This window comes from Pinus tabuliformis, chromosome 2_2, assembly GCF_031772625.1.
Source record: "Pinus tabuliformis cultivar Carrire ecotype Pingquan chromosome 2_2, CPIR1, whole genome shotgun sequence".
Taxonomy (NCBI): Eukaryota; Viridiplantae; Streptophyta; class Pinopsida; order Pinales; family Pinaceae; genus Pinus; species Pinus tabuliformis.
Window position 1 is genome coordinate 784,129,876 of NC_142300.1, and position 14,330 is coordinate 784,144,205.

The window sequence follows — 14,330 nt, forward strand, 5'->3', positions numbered from 1 at the left end:
CTGGAATATTGTGAAGCAGGATGTATGGGAGGTTGTAGAGGAATCCAGATGTTCTGGAACCATACTCAAATCCATTAACTCGACCTTCATAGCGCTAATTCCAAAGGTAGAGGAAGCCAACACCCCTGAAAAGTTCAGACCTATTGCTCTCTGCAATGTCATCTATAAAATAATATCAAAATTTATTGCTAATAGGCTGAAGCCCATTCTCCCGGGCATCATCTCTGAAGAGCAATCGAGCTATGTAGAGGGAAGGCAGATAATAGACAACATTATCCTTGCTCAAGAGATGATCCACACTCTCCATTCAAGGAAAAAAGCAGGGATGTTAATGCAACTGGATTTATCAAAAGCCTATGACAAGGTGAGCTGGAAATACCTCGAAGCCATTCTGGGCGCTTTCAGTTTCAACAGACATTGGGTTAACTGGATTCTGGCCCTCATCAAATCCTCAAGATTCTCGATCTTAGTTAATGGAGCCCCCTCTGAACCATTCTCACCTTCGCGAGGAATAAGACAGGGCGATCCTTTATCCCCTTTCCTATTCGTTATCCTTATGGAGGGTCTCAGCAGAATTATAGCCAAGAAGAAAGCTGAAGGGGCAATTAAGGGTCTTCAACCAATCCTATCTATTCCTGCTACTACCCATCAGCAGTTTGTGGATGACACTATGTTACACGGCAGCCCCATAGTGAAAGAGGCCTTGGCATTCAAGGAAATCTTAGATCTCTTTAGCAGAGCCTCAGGAATGGAAATCAACTTCTCCAAATCTACGATTTTCTTTTTCAACACTCATCAAGCTATTCAAGCTCACCTTTCTCAACTTCTAGGCTTCCGGATAGGCAGTTTACCTTTGAGATATTTAGGAGCTCCCCTCACTCTGCGGCCTTGGCAGAAAGTGCACTGGGAAAAGATCATAGCCAATATGGAAAACAGATGCAAACACTGGACTCACAGGGCGCTTAACTTTGCCGGAAGATTAATCCTCACCAAGGTTGTGTTACAGGCTATACCGCAGTACTTATTATCAATGCTACCGGCCCCCAAAGGGATTCTTCAACAAATCAGAGCTATACAGAGATCCTTTTTATGGAGTGGGAATGGGGACAAGAGAAAATGGGCGTTAGTAGCCTGGAACAAATTATGCTAGCTGAAATATGTGGGGGGACTAAATCTAGTGGATCCGACGGTTGTCAACATAACATGTGGAGCAAAGCTATGGTGGAGATGGATCAAAGAGCCCAATCTACCATGGGCCAGACATTGGAAATACAAGGACATCCCAAACTGTAATCATCAGGATCTCATAAGATTGCAGGAGGTTCCAGAAGGCTGGCCCATATGGAATCTTGCAAGACAAAACCATAGCCTAGTGTAGGAAAATAGCTTCTGGGAAATACGCAATGGTAGGTTAGCCCTGTTTTGGGAAGATGCATGGCAATAATTCCCCAAATTAGATACCCCAGAGCTATTACATCTCAAACAGATCAGCCAGAATGAAGGCAGAAGTAGAGTCTGCCATTACTGGGACCTGAGCAGCAGAGATGCAAACTGGAGAGAATGGATACATCTCAACGCTGATAACAACATTGAGGGAAATGAAACCATAAAACAACTCAACAGTCAGATTCTTAAGAGAAAGATAAGGAAAACAGAGGAAGAGGATCAGCTGAGATGGGGTATGACAGGAAATGGAAATTTCTCACTAAAAGAAGCAAGGGAAATGATAGTAAAGGCAGAACAGGAGGAAGCAGTGCCCTGGTGCAACAAAGTGTGGGACAACCTATTTTGGCCGAAAATTAAGACATTCCTATGGCTACTAATGCGGAACAAAACCCTGACATGGGACAATCTGCGCAGAAAAGGGTTCGGTGGACCTTCCAGATGCCCGATGTGCTTAGGAGAAGAAGAATCTATAAACCACCTATTTAATTCGTGTGACTGGGCAAACCATCTATGGAACTGGATGGAGGGAATTCTACGGAAATCAGACCGTGATCGAGAGTCCATCCAAAACACGATTCTAAACTGGCAAAACAATTTTTCCAAAAACCAGAGAGTCAATAACATCTGGAAAGCCATGCCAAGCTTCTTATTGTGGACAATATGGAAAGAGCGCAACAGGAGGGTATTTCAGGATGAACACAGAAATATTGAGCAATCAAAAGTAACTATTCTAACAAATATTAAACAATTGATTCAGACTAAGTGCAAGGTAGATCCTAACGAGAAGCCATCGGCTCGGGACTTACATATCTTGAAGTGCTTTCAACTGGAAGTCAACCACAGCATCACGACGCCGAGACACCAGCAACAACCAAACTCGGAGGCCGATAGATGGAATTGCCCGCCAGAGGGAGGTCTGAAGCTGAATTTTTATGGTGCCTCCAGAGGCAACCCCGGAATAGCTGGCATTGGAGGTGTTATTAGAAACCAGGAAGGAGAAATTGTGCATATTTGCTGCAGGGCGTTGGGGGAAGGCACAAACAATGAGATGGAGTTCGTGGCGTTAGAACAAGGGCTGAGAATTCTTAAGAATCTACCGACAAGCAATGTAGTGGTAGAAGGCGACTCGTCCCTGGTCATCTCAGTCGCAAAGAAAATTCAGGGAGGCACTCAGGCTTGCAAAGCCACGAGACACTGGAGGCTAGCCAAGGTGACGAAGAACATTGCACAGTTAATTGGCGAAATGAAAGGTTTAGTCTTTCAATCGGTGAGGCGTAAGGCAAATGGGCTAGCTGATTACTTGGCAAACTACAGCATTGACAACCAAGACAGGGGGTGGGACAGTTGCTGGAGACAAGTGGACAGTCCGAGCCTTAAGGAGAGATGCTTACAGCTGGCAAGAGAGGACGTGGGTAATTTAAACCGGGCTTAACCGGAAAACGGTAGACTATTACGGTTCCTCAAAATGGAATACTCGGGAGACGGTATGAGTGATGAAAGTTGGCACAGGTCGAAAGGACAAGCTCGGCGAAAGTATTTATGGCGACAGCAGGTGCATAGAGATCACATCTACAATTTGATACATCGAAGGGACTACTGCAGCTGCCTCTTCAGCAGGATGGACATTTGGCACGAATACATTCATCAAGGTATGAGCAACATTTATTTTCATATCTGGAGGCATCACGCAGCATTCACGGCCATCCACAGGAACTATGATGATAGTACTCCCACGACGTTTCGGGAGATGAGGCTTAGCATGGGAAACCTCAAGGCGAAAAGCTATTTAACAAACAGTTGGAGCAACGTTTCAATTACTTCTCCTAAGGGTATTACTCTGGGTTACTATTGTTCTCGGCTCCGAGCTGATCATCGAGCGACGGATAACAGGGGCAACATGGATACTGGAAGTTGTCGAAGCATAAATGCAAACCAGGAGCTCCAGGCTGCAAGAAGCATGTATGAAACCCGAACGACAACGAGAAACAAACGAAGGATTGCTGAGATGGAAGCTGCAGTCAAGGAGGAGGAACAACCGCGCACAGAGGAGGATATAGCAAGGGAGGTCGATTGGTTGATGGACCCAGGCACTGCATCCAGACGAGCTACGCAATTCGTGCGCACACAAGTGGAAAGTTGGAGGATCAAGACCCTATTGGCGAAAGTTCTAGATTCCAGGGATGCAGGGAACCAGCATTCTCAAGGGGAGAACCATATCTCTAAAGCCCAACTAAAAAGTCTGTTTGAGATTTGTCAGGCGCTTGACAACAAAATCTCGGCCGTGCATGACGTTGCGGAAACTATCAATAAGAAGTTAACTCTGCTTATTAAACTTCTTCGGCAGACGATGAGTCCGGATCCCCCGAGCTCTGATAGTAAGCAGCAAGCACTGCCGAAGGAAATTCACAATTATCGGTCCCTGCTGGAAAGAGTGGACAAGCACGTCCTGGAACAAGGATTGGACATTGCAAGCAGGTTTTGGATGCCCCCGCAGTAAGTCAGGAATGTCTGTGCCATCTCTTTGATTTTTTGTTAACTGTTTCGTAGGACTTCTTGGACTGTAACTTTGTCATTTCCTGTTAGTTTTCTAGTTACAGTGGCGCAGTTCAAGAATAGTCTGTGTTAAAGCTATGCGTAGTAAATAAATGGCTATGCCACCCTGCGTGGTGTGCGGTTAGCATTTTGAACTCTTATAGTATCTTCTTGTCTTAGGGTTGGTGTCTTGTGTCTGTTGACCTGTCTGCCTCAGGTCTCGATCTGCAACAGCAGATTTTTTGTACTATATTTTGTTCCATAATATAACTATCTGACTTACACAAAAAAAAAAAAAAATATGAGAGATGTGTTGAAAAAAGAGCACTAAGTTATATAATTTTAACAACTTAGGCTTAAGGGAATGAAAAGGGTTTTACACAAGAAATGTGGCTTCTTTGCCTAAAGTAAGAATGTGGTTTTACTTAGGCCTTTTTCATGAAATGAGATGGAGTGATTTAGTGATATCAAGCAGATCTTAATATCCTTGGGGGAGGTTAGTAAATGATTTTGGGAGAAGTGTGGAGGGGAGTTAGTCATGCTTCTGCCATAGTACCTGTGATGATAGTAAGATTATCATTCTGAGAGACAAGATCAACCACAAGTTTCTTTTTGCAACACCAAAACTACCTACCCAGCCTAGTGTACCTAACATTTTTTCCTCTTTTTCTTTAGGTGCACTTGGACTAGCAAACCCTCATTTTCTTTTTTTTCTTTTCACTGTAATCCTATCTAGATCAACACTTGTAACTTCCAAGAGCTGAGATTTAGCAGTTGAGCTCCTTTGCTTCTCTACCTGTCTACTTATCTACCAAGTTTAAACAGTTTGGACAGATTTTATTCTCTATTACTAAAATAGGAAATTGAAACATGAACTAGCCAAGATTAAGCTATTTGGCTATTCAACAATTGCAGCATAAAGTTCAACAAACTGCACATGAAACTTTTATTTACAGAACATGAAATAGTAGTGGCATTTGGATTTGCACACTTTCCTAGTCCTTTTTCCTTTGGGGTTCATTTCTTTCATTTTTCTTTTGACCATTTATCTTTTCACTCTTTGATTTTTCTTTTAGGGCATACCCTCTTTTAATTTTTTAATTTTTTTATTTTTTCAAAATATGGAAAACCTTTGCAACAGGGAAAGGATGAATCATATTAGGGATTTTAACCAGTCAATCATGAAATATGACACCTATTGATATAGGAGCATAACACTGGCTCCACTTGGGGATGGATTTTCTTGGTGAAAAGTCAAGAACAACAGGTCAGATGGCCTTATGTACAATTCTTGCTGCATTCTAAAACCTTTATTTGCTGTGAGTGAACAAAACTATACAAAGAACCATGTAAAATATACATATCTCTCATGAGTTGATTCAAACAATTGCACCTCTGTTCTGGATAGTTTGTCTGAATGTTTGTTCTTATGTTTTCAACTCCCAAGTCTTTTTCTACAATCTTATGATAAACTATAATGAGGGAAAACAAAAAAGTGGTGAAATTCCTTGACTGTTCCTCAAAATTTCTGCACATTCCTTCCTATTCTTATTGCTGTAATAAACTATAGAAAATAAACATCCTTATGTACAAGTTAGAGTCCTGATATATCAACAAACTGGATCAAAATAGTGTTTCAGCATCTGACCATTGACTGGTCCTTCTTCTGCTTCTGTACCATCTAGGCTTTTCAAAAAGTAGGTATTATTTCCCTGTGAGGCCTGAATAATAAAAGGTCCCTTCCATAGGAAGTCAAACTTCCCATGCTTTCCTTTATGTTCTCTTCTGGAGTCCCATTTTAGAACTTTTTCTCCTATGAAAAAATCCTCTGCCTTAGTCCTTCTATCAAATATCTTCTTGAGTTTTTCTTGTAGCACTTGAGATCTTTGATATACCTCTTCTCTAGTCTGCTGCAAATGTATAGTCTGATTTATCCTTCTTTGAATTTCATTGGGTTGTACTTGAACTTCTTGTAATAATTTCATTATAGGTACCCCTAGAGATGAAGGAAATATAGCCTCTATGCCATAGACTAACTCATAGGGGCTAGTTCCAATGGATCTCTTGGTGGTTAATCTATCTGCCCATAGTGCATTGATGAGCTTCTTATGCCAGTTTTTCTTGTTTTCTTCCAATATTTTCTTAATTATGTTGATCAGGCTTTTATTTGAAGATTCAACTAGACCATTACCTTGAGGGTAATAGGCTATGGAGTGGCCAAGAGTGATATGGTATTTGTGACAGAAACTGATCATTCTCTTGGATTTAAAAGCAGCAGCATTATCAGTTATAATTTTTTCAGGACAGCCAAATCTAGACAAGATGTTGGTTTCTAGGAATTGAATGATCACTGAATCATTGGCTTGTCTACAAGGGATGGCTTCTATCCACTTGGTGAAATAATCTATGGTAGTCAGGATCCATTTATGTTGGCCAGATGAGGGAGGATGGATTTCCCCAATGAAGTCTAAACCCCATTGTTAGAATGGTCTTTCAGTGGAAATTGGTCTAAGGGGTAGAGGTAAAAGTTTCCTCTTGCCTTCAAAGATTTGACATTTATGGCAAACAGTAACAAACTTTTTGACATCAGCAAACAATGTGGGCCAGTAAAATCCAGACCTTAGAATTTTGTCAGCAGTTGATTTCCAGTACAAATGTCCACCACAGTCCCCTGCATGAAAGTCTTTGAGTACCTTATCAGCTTCATCTTTTATTAGACAATTTAATAGAACACCTTCATGATTTTTCCAAAAGAGAGCACCTATTAAAATACAAAACTTTGAAGCTTTCATTTTCAAAAACCTTTTCTTTGTTCTGTAACCCTGGAGGAGCCTACAGATTTAATAATACATAACATATATCAGCATACAAAGGTGATTCTAGGAAGGCCTGGCTGATTTGTGGAGTCGCCATCTCCTATTCATTATCCAGTTCATTGATATCCAGGGCTTGGCAATTGGTTTCAGTCATGAGTTTATCCAATCCCTGTCCTTTTATAAGCCTTGTAGGTTTTTTTTCAATATCATACTCTAATATAGCAGCAATCCATTTACCTCTTTTACCTTCAATCCCCTCTTGGGTCAGGATATCTTTGACAACAGTGCTTGGTACATAAGCTATTATATGAGAGTATAGTATGTAGACTCTGAAATCTTTGATGGCTTTCACAAGTGCATAAGCATGTTTTTCCATGATTGGGTATTTTAGTGGTGCATCCCTCAGTGCTTTACTAAAAAAGGCTATGGGTTTTTCACATCCTTGATCATCTTTCTGTAGTAAAACAGCAGCAATAGTATGTTCTGATGCAAATGAAAAGATTATGAAGTCTCTGTCAAATTTTGGGCTTGTAAGGACTGGTGTTTTGGTCAAAGCTATTTTGATTTCTTCAAATGCCTGTTTGGCTTCTAGTGTCCATTTAACCTTGGAATCTTTTTTCAGCATATTGTTCAACAATCTGATTAATTCAGCCAAGTTGGGTATGAATCTTCTTAAAAAGTTAATTTTCCCTAGGAAGGCTTGAAGTTCTTTGATATTTCTAGGATGGGGAATTTGTAAAATGGCTTCTATTCTGTCAGGATCAATTTTAATGCCATCTTTGGAGATTATGTGACCTAAGAGTTTTCCCTCCTCTAGGTCGAATAATGACTTCTTTGGATTTAGTGATATACCATACTTTCTGCATGTTAGAAACGCCTATCTCAAATGATCTAAATGTTGTTGATCTGATTTAGAAAACACAGTAAGATCATCAAGGTATATGACTAGAAAATCATGAATTTCTTTAGCAAAAGCTATGTCCATTTCCCGTTTGAAGGTTGCCCTTGCATTCTTGAGTCCAAATGGCATTTTGACGTATTTGAAAGTTCCCCATGGAGTTGTAAAAGCAGTTTTTTCTTGATCATCAGGGTGAACTAGAATCTAGTTGAAGCCTGAAAACCCATCCAAAAGTGAAATTCTAGAGGCACCTACTACCCTTTGTAAAATGTGGTCCATCTTAGGTAAGGGGTAGTGATCTTTTAAAGAGACTTTATTCACATTCCTTAAATCAGCACATAGTCTGATTTCTCCTGTTTTCATCCTAGTAGGCACTAAATTAGAGACCCATTCTAAAAATATGATAGGTGCAATTATCCCAGCTTCATACATTCTTTTGACTTCTTTTTCAATTAGAGGGAGGAGTACAGGATTGACCCTTCTGAGTTTTTGCTTGAAAGGTTTTTTATTTTCTTTGAGGGGTATGGTATGTTGAATAACAGAAGTATCATAAGATTTGAGATCTTCATAGCTCCATGCAAAAACGTCCTAGAATTCCTTGAACAGTTCAACATATTTAAGCTTTTGGTCAGGAGGCAAAGTTTTAGATAGTTTTATCATCTTGGGATTTTTTTTAGTTCCTATGTTACAGTCCTCAATCTTTGCATTTAGAGGCTACATTTTGGGCTTCCTTGGAATGTCATTAGAATCAAAGATATCTTCCAGAGGAGTTAAACCTGTGGGCAAATAATTATCTTTTAAATCAATAACTTCAGATTCTAGTTCAGTGACCTCATCAAACTTTATTTCTTTAAGATATTGCAAATTTTTCTTGGTAAATTTTGTTGGGTGTAGCAATTTAGTTGTACTTTCTGCTGCAATGGTTGTTTCAATTTTATCCATCTGATCAACTTCATAAACAGTGTCTGTGTCTATATTAGTGCTGGAAAATTTTCTTTTAGGGTCAAGAAATTGTTAATCTGAGTATCACTGTCAAACACTTGCCAATTTTTTACATTGTCTGGTACAGTTGGCCTGTGTTTTATCTTAGCTGTAAACTGATGGTTGGGTTCAAATGGAAATTTACAAGTGCTGGCAAATGTCACCAAACTGTGAGCATGTAAATTGTGTTTCCTTGGAATTTTGGCAAGCTGAGTTTCAAGAAATGTATTGAGTATTTCAATTGTTGCTCCTCTGTAAGATCTCAATCTCAGATCATTTGTGAGGAAGTTCCATTTCATCTATTGAATAACTAAATCAAAGTCTCCTCATATTGATACCCTGGTGGCCCCTAAGCTTTTGATCAATTTGAGTCCTAGTAAGAGGGCTTCATATTCAGCGATGTTATTAGTGCATCTAAAATTCAACCTGTATGCATGTCCTTCAGCATGATCATTTTCCATATTATGTACCCAAATTCCTGCTCCTGCTCCTAGTTTATTGACTGAACCATCAAATTCTAAATACCAAAGGATCTCATGTTCATAGTTAGTGTCAAGAGTCTTGGAAATTTGTTTACTAGGGGAATCTGGATCTTTGGTTTCATCTGGTTTGTCCTGAGTGTCTCTTATATCAATTATTTCATAAATTTCTTGGGTTTGAGCACTAGGTTTTTCATTTACGATTTTTTCTCGTTCTAATGTTAAAGCCTTGACATCAGTTGGGGGATAAATTTCAGCATTGTATAGGATGAAGGAGTCCATGTTAGAATGCATGGAATAGATGGGAAAGTTCTGGGGTTTCTCCTGGCTGCTTACCACATATTTCATCAGAGTTTCTCGATACGATCTCTTTGGCTGGCCAAATACTAAAATGGTAGCATAGAACATGTCCAACTGTAAAGATCCCTGGAGCTTTGCACCCCACGATCTAGACAACAACATGCCATATTTTGGTGGTATGTCAGCTACCACTACATCCATTAAAATTGTCTTGGCAGGGTATTGAACTAATGATACACATAAATCTTTGATCAATCCTAGACATCCAACCTAGCTTGAATCAAAAGAGAACAAGTCTTTGTATGGCATGGTAATATCTAGGTCCAACTTCTCCATTACAGACTTAGGCATTAAATTATGAGAAGCTCCGGAATCAAACATTGCATTATGGAGTATCTTATCATGAATGTTCTGACTTACATAAAAAGGAGGAACCCCTCCATCTACCGATTTTCCATTTACCTCAGGGCAAAAAATTAATTCTGGTTGATCATCAAGGACATTTACTGCATCTCTATTTTCTGAAATCTGAAGTGATCTGCTGATTTGTTCTCTATAGACATCATGTTTAGCCAATTCTGACAATGGAATTGCTATCTTTAATTTGCCTATTTCGGTCTCAAGGTTGAAAGGTTTTTCTGTTTGAATTTTTTCATTTCGGGCAGTGAGATTTTCTTTTTCTGTTGTTTTTTCAGTGCTTTTTCCTTTATCAGGAGTAGTGTTATGGGCTGAAGTTGCTTCCAACTCAATTTCTGGAGGCTCTTCCACATTTCCTTTGAGAGGAATGGAAGTGGAAGGCTGTTTGCTAGGTTGTTGATTGTCTGAAACATCTTCAACTGTTGGATTTTTTGGATTGTGAATTGTTTTAGGAGAAGTTTGTACAGGAGGGTTCTTGATTTTAGCTTTGGTAGGTTGCTTGGTTTCTTTCTGTTTATTGTTTTCAGGGACATCTATTCTCCTGCTTCTCAGATTGTATTGCTTGTGAACTTCATAGATGGCTGTGTCATATCCCTCCCTAAAATCAAATGACTCACCTGATTGAATTTGGAACTGATTAAGAGTGTGAGCCTCTTGGTCTTCTTGGGTCAAGAAAATTTGTTGTTCACTATTAAGCCCCATTAAGTTAATTTGAGTATCTTCTGTTGGTTCACTAGAAGTTGAAGCTTCAGCATAATTTTCCTGAAATGGGGGCCTAATGTTTTGGTCAAGGCCAGCCTTTCCAGTATTAGGATTCTGGTTTTTTCTGAAATTTGGATTTCTTCCAGTGTTGCTCGGTTGACCCTCCCAAGGGAATTTTCTCTCAATTGTTTCTGCTCTATCACCGAGTCTATCCATTCCTTTAATGATAGCATCTATTTTTTGTTCAAAGGCAAAAGGTTCTTCTTTGATGGGTATCCTTCTTTCAGCTCTAGCTCGAGCTCATTTAGAAATTAGGTTGGCATCAACACTGACAGCTATGCTCTGCATGTCTTCTAAGCTTCGAGGAGCTCTTTCTCTAAGCCGGTATGCCATGTCAGAGTCAAATGCATCAGGGAATTTGATCAAGGCCAAGTCTGGTGGAGGTCTAAGATTCTGAGGAATAGCGTTATATACATTGTTAAATCTGGAACAGTAATCTTGAACAGTTTCTTGTGGGCCTCTTTTCAAGTTTTCATATTCTGATAAAATATGGAGAGGATATTTCTTCTTTTCCCATCTGTTCAAGAAGGTCTGATAAAGAGCCTCTAGATCATTGATAGTGTTTGTAGGGAGTGCTCTAAACCAGGTTCTAACATCTCCAGTTAAACTTTAGACAAAGACTTTCATTCTCACATCATCAGCATCAATTTCATAGTTTTCAAAATAATCAGTCATTTTCTTGGTATGTTGTTGAGCTGTGTAAGTGCCAGTACCATCAAAATAGGTGATTTTGCTTTGATAATCTTGAGGCATAGCCCCTGGATTTGCAGGTAATTGTAGGGGAGAATATCGGTTTGCCATATTTGTAGATATAAGAGTGACAGCTGGAAGAGCAGGGGTAACAGTGGAAATATATGTTGTAGACGGAGGAGTGGAAAAGGTGGCTTGAAGTGTTGATGGTGAGCTTGAAGAAGCTACAGTAATGGAAAAATGGATTTGTGATTTTCCAGAAGTAAGCTTAGATTGGATAGGGTTCTGTTGATGTGTGTCAAGGTGCGAACTAGCAGAATGTTCTTGACTCTGCTGGCTTCTAAGGTTCTTAAGAATCAGATTAGGATTTTTAAAGATAGGTAGGGGATTTGGATCAGGATTTGATCTAGTGTAACAGATCTTCTTCTTTGGAGCCAGCTTCTGAGTATGTTTTGGTTTTTTCTTGAAATTGTTTAGGAATTTTTAGATGAGGAGATTATAAATTTTCCTAAAGATCTACTGAAACAAGGGACTGATCAAGTATTTGGGACAACTGTTCAATACATGAACTAGACTGGAGATATACTGAAGTGGCATTTATTTACTCCTGCAATTGCATAGCAAAAGAAGTTTCGAAGGCTAGCTGGCTAACTTCAGGCTCCATTTGTAGCTTATGAAATAAAAAACAGTAACAAACGATTATTCAAATCCCTAGAGGATTCGCCAATGATGTTATCACTTAGGTTGTTACCTAAAGTTGTAAGAAAGGGAATACAGCCGAGGTAACCACAGGCCAATCTTTTAGATATAGATTCTAGCCAATCTGCATCCAGAGAGGGCTCTCTCTTTATGGTTTAGCTTTGTTTGAGGTATATTAGGCTAGTTATGAAGTGCAAGGGTTTTGTTTAGAGTTTGGTTTGAGGAATGGAGTTTCAATATAACAGTGAGGTAAAACTGAAGAGTTTCAGTCCATTGGGCATGATGGAGTCAAAGGAGGGTAGCTTCCTGGATTAGGTTTCTGAACAGAGAAGGTGTCACAGAGCAAGGTACTCAAACATGGAACAATTTGTAGGCTGAAATCAGATGGAATGGGGCCAATGGGTGAAGGCCAATTAAGATTCCTTCATCATATTGACAGAGGGAAAATGGTTGAGTATTGTTAAGGAGCAGTTAAGAATTCCTTAGCAAATATTCAAGATGAAATAATAAGGGGAAACAAGAGCAATTAAGAATTCACTGTTTATTCTAATTCTGAAGAAAACATTCATAATAACAAAGACTGAACACAAAGTGAAATCAAGAAAATTCTGAGTTATTCTTTCTCTCTATTATTCAGGTCATGAAACATAGATGACAAAACATAGAAACTTAGAAGGGACTTATTGATCCATAAGATGATTCAAGAATTCTGTAGCATGGTCCTTAGCAGCAATTCCTCATTCAGTAAGCCAGACAAAAATGGTTCCAACAACCTTTTATTCCAAAAAACTTCAAAATTACAGCAAAGTCTGAGAATGCTTCCCAATCAACCAACCAACCCCTAATACTTTGTCTGGGGGGGTATTTATACAAAATTATCAAATATCTTACAAAATATCTGATAGAAATAATATCTGCTGACAATTAATGCTTCTTTTACACAGATAGAGACAGACAGTCTCGAAAACAGGGAGACAATAAATAGATGCAATAAATTCATGCTGCGCTGGTTGTTCCGTCTTTATGAGATGTACTGGAGGTAGGTGCTGCAAGTTGGTTCATGGCCGTCTTCTACTGATCCTCTGTGCTGGTTATTCTTCCTTGGCCAGACTTTCTTTAACTCTGATGTGATGCGCTTTGACCCGCATGAGTGTGATTCATTCCTGTTTTCTGCATTATAGTAGATGGTCCGAAATTTTCAATTGACCAAAGATAAGTTTATAAGATTTATAACATGCTTTGCCACCACTTCGGTCCTGGTAATTTATGTCTCTGCAGCTTCCTTAAAGTCTTGTCATTCTCTCTGTACCTGAAGAAATTAGGTGGGATGGTGAACAGATGTTTCACCTCGTGCTCTATGTAGAATAGATTTTCTAGGTTGTCATAAAGGGCTTGGCCAGATGGAAGTGCCTTCTCTCCTGAAGTACTTGAAGATGCATTAGTTTGGTCAACAACATATGTATTCAATTTATATACATAGTCTTTATGTTTCATCAGACGATCATTACTTCCCAAAGGACTTGGCAAACCTTTTTGATGCAGGACTGTAAACTTTTCTGTGAAAGAATTAATCTCTACCTGCATGTCCTGGAATCGTTTATCCAAATTTTGCATTAGATTTCTCATGGTTAGAACTCTCTTGATGTCTAGAATGGTGCCTGTTCTGTCTCTAATTTCCAGTGCTTCTAGTTCTTCACTGGTCTTGGTGTTCAAAAAATGTATTACCCTGTTAGCTTGCTCAGGCATCTATCCCAATAAGGCTCTTGTTTTTTGAATCTCCACTTGGGCCACTCTTATCAGGTCAATCTGCTCATAAATGGTTTGGATAGACTTCCACACATCACTAAGGGATTGATTGATGTTGGTCCACAAAATTCCCCTAATTTCTGCTAGAGGTTTATGTAGAGAGAGGTCCTTTTCTAATGCTCTCACCTTGTTCTCCAATCTTTTGATCTCCCTTGTTTTCTCTGCCACATTCATCTTGGATTTATCATAACTTTGTTCTACTTTTGCCAATTTTTCTTTGACTTGCTTCAGCTCTGACACTTGGAGTTTCAATTCCTCCATGGCTTTTATTAATTGCTCTGTAGTCATAGTAGTACTGTTGCCTAGTGTTGTTGCTATTGTTGTTGCTCTTGTGATGATCTCTGTTGTTGATGCCGAGACAGTGGGAGGAACTGCTGTTATAAGTGTGGAGGGGGCAGTAGTGACTGTTGGAGCTACTTCAGGTGGCTGGGAGGTCGACTCTCCCTGCTTTTCTTGTAGTGCTTTCTCCAATGCCTGCTCTGTCTCACTCAATCTCTCATTCAG